This window comes from Oncorhynchus mykiss, chromosome 21 (genome assembly GCF_057628025.1).
Source record: "Oncorhynchus mykiss isolate SJ-2025 chromosome 21, ASM5762802v1, whole genome shotgun sequence".
Classification (NCBI taxonomy): Eukaryota; Metazoa; Chordata; class Actinopteri; order Salmoniformes; family Salmonidae; genus Oncorhynchus; species Oncorhynchus mykiss.
The window spans coordinates 54,550,001-54,555,000 of record NC_143042.1 but is presented as its reverse complement, the minus strand read 5'-3'; the positions used below and the strand labels follow the sequence as shown (position 1 = coordinate 54,555,000).

Here is a 5,000-nt window from a genome sequence, read left to right as displayed (position 1 = left end):
TATAAGGGACTTAATATTGACAAATACAAAAAAATAGCATTCTTGCTATTTCAGTACTTTAACAGAACGTTTCCTAAAAGTTCAAACATCGTTACATTTAATTAACAGTTTGGTAATTTTCTAGGAACGTTCTCCAACTGGTTCTCATAGTTCAGAGAACGCAAAAAAAAAAAAACGTTCATCTGTGGGAATTTCAGTACTTCAGCATAACATTTCCTATAGGTTTCGTCATGGTTCTATTTAATTGTTGTCTCCTCCGCTCTCCCTTCATGGTTCTATGTAAAAGTTGTGTTGTCAAATTGTTCTGAGAATGTTGAGAAAACGTTTGAATAAAAAACAAAAGAACTTTAGTAACATTCAGAGGACGTTCTAAGAACGATATTTAAAAACTCTGAACGTTCTCAGAACGTTAAAGAAAACTTTCCATTAAAAAAAAAAAAAAAAAATGGTAAAGTAACGTTCAAAGAACGTTCTAATAATGTTATTTAAAAACATATATATTCCTTCCTTAGAATAAATAAAACAAAACGCTCTCTATCTTGTTCAAATTTCTACTGGCCCGGACATGGGTGTAGTTTTTAAAATGCACTGGGTTCCTGAAGAGCATGTAGTCATGGCGCCAACCCAGACAGGATGATCACATCAGTGAATCAACCCACTCAGGTGACGCACCCCCTCCAGGGACGGCATGAGAGAGCCCCAGTAAGCCAGTGACTCAGCCCCTGTAATAGGGTTAGAGGCAGAGAATCCCAGTGGAAAGAGGGGAACCGGCCAGGCAGAGACAGCAAGGGCGGTTCGTTGCTCCAGAGCCTTTACGTTCACCTTCCCACTCCTGAGCCAGACTACACTCAATCAAATGACCCACTGAAGAGATGAGTCTTCAGTAGAGACTTAAAGGTTGAGACCGAGTTTGCGTCTCTGACATGGGTAGGCAGACCGTTCCATAAAAATTGAGCTCTATAGGAGAAAGCCCTGCCTCCAGCTGTTTGCTTAGAAATTCTAGGGACAATTAGGAGGCCTGCGTCTTGTGACCGTAGCGTACGTGTAGGTATGTACGGCAGGACCAAATCAGAGAGATAGGTAGGAGCAAGCCCATGTAATGCTTTGTAGGTTAGCAGTAAAACCTTTAAATCAGCCCTTGCTTTGACAGGAAGCCAGTGTAGGGAGGCTAGCACTGGAGTAATATGATCACATTTTTTGGTTCTAGTCAGGATTCTAGCAGCCGTATTTAGCACTAACTGAAGTTTATTTAGTGCTTTATCCGGGTAGCCGGAAAGTAGAGCATTGCAGTAGTCTAACCTAGAAGTGACAAAAGCATGGATAAATTTTTCTGCATCATTTTTGGACAGAAAGTTTCTGATTTTTGCAATGTTACGTAGATGGAAAAAAGCTGTCCTTGAAATGGTCTTGATATGTTCTTCAAAAGAGAGATCAGGGTCCAGAGTAACGCCGAGGTCCTTCACAGTTTTATTTGAGACGACTGTACAACCATTAAGATTAATTGTCAGATTCAACAGAAGATCTCTTTGTTTCTTGGGACCTAGAACAAGCATCTCTGTTTTGTCCGAGTTTAAAAGTAGAAAGTTTGCAGCCATCCACTTCCTTATGTCTGAAACACATGCTTCTAGCAAGGGCAATTTTGGGGCTTCACCATGTTTCATTGAAATGCACAGCTGTGTGTCATCCGCATAGCAGTGAAAGTTAACATTATGTTTTCGAATAACATCCCCAAGAGGTAAAATATATAGTGAAAACAATAGTGGTCCTAAAACGGAACCTTGAGGAACACCGAAATTTACAGTTGATTTGTCAGAGGACAAACCATTCACAGAGACAAACTGATATCTTTCCGACAGATAAGATCTAAACCAGGCCAGAACTTGTCCGTGTAGACCAATTTGGGTTTCCAATCTCTCCAAAAGAATGTGGTGATCGATGGTATCAAAAGCAGCACTAAGGTCTAGGAGCACGAGGACAGATGCAGAGCCTCGGTCCGATGCCATTAAAAGGTCATTTACCACCTTCACAAGTGCAGTCTCAGTGCTATGATGGGGTCTAAAACCAGACTGAAGCATTTCGTATACATTGTTTGTCTTCAGGAAGGCAGTGAGTTGTTGCTCAACAGCCTTTTCTAAAATTTTCGAGAGGAATGGAAGATTCGATATAGGCTGATAGTTTTTTATATTTTCTGGGTCAAGGTTTGGCTTTTTCAAGAGAGGCTTTATTACTGCCACTTTTAGTGAGTTTGGTACACATCCGGTGGATAGAGAGTCGTTTATTATGTTCAACATAGGAGGGCCAAGCACACATATTCATTGCATTCATTTTTCGCTTCTAAAGTCTGTTATTTTGGAAAAATGTTTTTTTTTTACATCTCAAAATAGGATGCTGCCCCTTTAAGACAATTGTGTTCCATACAGATTTATAGCTGTCTACAGCAGGCTAGCCTTTAGCCAAAACAAACGCTAAAGTGTATTTTTGTAGGTTTATTCTTGCAGACTATGAACAGTAGCTGTCATATTGCTAGTATGTTCAATATTGAAGGTTTACTTTTGTAAATCACTTTCTCTAAAATAAATAAGCTTAGAGAGTAAATTGGTGCTTATTATTATTTTTTATTTTTTTACGTATGTATCAACTTCTGTACTGTACTTCCTCGAGAAGTTGTAACTCTCCGGAAGGTGCTTGAATGAACGGCCAATCATATTGCTCAAAGACGAACAGCATGACTTTTCTGCGTGTCGTCATCAATGGTAGACTGACACAAGAGCTAAATGTTGAACCGGAATGCAAAAAAAAAAATGCGCTGAGAAGTTACTGGCCCGGTAAATGATGTCTCGTCACATGTTTTCCAGCGGCTCTGTTGCATTTTAGCTTCCGTCCGGGTGGCACAGTGTTCAAAAGATTATAGGTTCAAATCACACTGATGCCTTGTCACATTACAAAATACATGTGTTTGCAAGTTTAATGCCTAAGGAAATGAATCTCCATGTGTCCTATTTGTGCTTGGATATGAAAAAAAGTTTACCCAAATAAGCTTGCAATATTATTGAAAACTTTATTAAAACACATTTCGAAAAAAAAAAACTACAATTTCCATTCTAAGAGCTCTAAAATAACCTCCCAGTGACACTTTCAAGGAATCAGAGTAAAACGTTCTCAGATCCTCCCTGCAACCTAAAACATAAAGGTTCCCAGAACAGAAGAAATGTTCACTTCTACTCTTAAAACAAAAAAAGAATAATCCCATTTTACAGGTAAGGAAACGTAGGCCTTCGTTCCCGCAACCAACGTCAAACCGAAAACATACATTCCCACAACTTTTAAGGAACCAAATGTGTTTGTTTAGTTTCTTCTTTGATAGTGTGCTCAACAATTCATCTCAGGCAAACTATTGGGCCTTTATTTATTGGCTGAAAAATGTATAGCTGATGCTCTCCTTCTCTCTTCTCATTGTCTTCTCCCTCCTCCCTGATGCTCTCCTTCTCTCTTCTCATTGTCTCCTCCCCTCTCCCTGATGCTCTCCCTCCTCATTGTCTCCTCCCCCCTCCCCTCTCCCTGATGCTCTCCCTTCTCATTCTCTCCCCCCTCCTCCCTGATGCTCTCCTTCACTCTTCTCATTCTCTCCTCTCCTCTCCCTGATGCTCTCAATCTCTCTTCTCATTGTCTCCACCCCTCTCCTTGATGCTCTCCCTCCTCATTGTCTCCTCCCCCCTCCCCTCTCCCTCCTCATTCTCTCCTCCCTCCTCCCTGATGCTCTCCTTCACTCTTCTCATTCTCTCCTCGCTCCTCCCTGATGCTCTCCTTCACTCTTCTCATTCTCTCCTCCCCTCTCCCTGATGCTCTCAATCTCTCTTCTCATTGTCTCCTCCCCTCTCCCTGATGCTCTCCCTCCTCATTGTCTCCTCCCTCCTCCCCTCTCCCTGATGCTCTCCCTCTCCTCCCCTCTCCCTGATGCTCTCCCTCCTCGTTGTATCCTCCCTCCTCCCCTCTCCCTGATGCTCTCCCTTCTCATTGTCTCCTCCCTCTTCCCTGACCCTCTCCCTTCTCATTGGCTCCTCCCCTTTCCCTGATGCTCTCCCCCTCTCTTCTCATTGTCTCATCCCCTCGCCCTGATGCTCTCAATCTCTCTTCTCATTGTCTCCTCCCCTCGCCCTGATGCTCTCAATCTCTCTTCTCATTGTCTCCTCCCCTCTCCCTGATGCTCTCCCTTCTCATTCTCTCCCCCCTCCTCCCTGATGCTCTCCATCTCTCTTCTCATTGTCTCCTCTCCTCGCCCTGATGCTCTCAATCTCTCTTCTCATTGTCTCCTCCCTTCTCCCTGATGCTCTCAATCTCTCTTCTCATTGTCTCCTCCCCTCTCCCTGATGCTCTCCCTCCTCATTGTCTCCTCCCCCCTCCCCTCTCCCTGATGCTCTCCCTTCTCATTCTCTCCCCCCTCCTCCCTGATGCTCTCCATCTCTCTTCTCATTGTCTCCTCTCCTCGCCCTGATGCTCTCAATCTCTCTTCTCATTGTCTCCTCCCTTCTCCCTGATGCTCTCAATCTCTCTTCTCATTGTCTCCTCCCCTCTCCCTGATGCTCTCCTTCCTCATTGTCTCATCCCCCCTCCCCTCTCCCTGATGCTCTCCCTTCTCATTCTCTCCCCCCTCCTCCCTGATGCTCTCCTTCACTCTTCTCATTCTCTCCTCTCCTCTCCGTGATGCTCTCAATCTCTCTTCTCATTGTCTCCTCCCCTCCCCCTGATGCTCTCCCTCCTCATTGTCTCCTCCCCCCTCCCTGATGCTCTCCCTTCTCATTGTCTCCTCCCCCCTCCCTGATGCTCTCCCTTCTCATTGGCTCCTCCCCTTTCCCTGATGCTCTCCCTCTCTCTTCTCATTGTCTCATCCCTCCTCTCCCCCCCATCCCTCTCTACCCCCTCTTTCCCCCTTCCCCATCACTCTTCCCCCCCCCCCCCCCTTTTCTCTTAGTCAATATTGGGATTTTGGGGTCTCCAACAAG

At 44.4% G+C, this 5,000-nt stretch overlaps 1 protein-coding gene across 1 annotated transcript in view; it reads left to right on the top strand.

Moving 5' to 3' along the window:
• Window positions 1-4,857: 4,857 nt before the first annotated feature.
• Window positions 4,858-5,000, top strand: part of LOC110500796 (transmembrane protein 179B) — an 11,011-nt gene continuing 10,868 nt past the window's right edge. The window contains exon 1 of the mRNA XM_036958315.2: window positions 4,858-5,000. This exon is cut by the window's right edge and continues 443 nt beyond it. The gene's annotated coding sequence lies outside the window, so the exon portion shown is untranslated.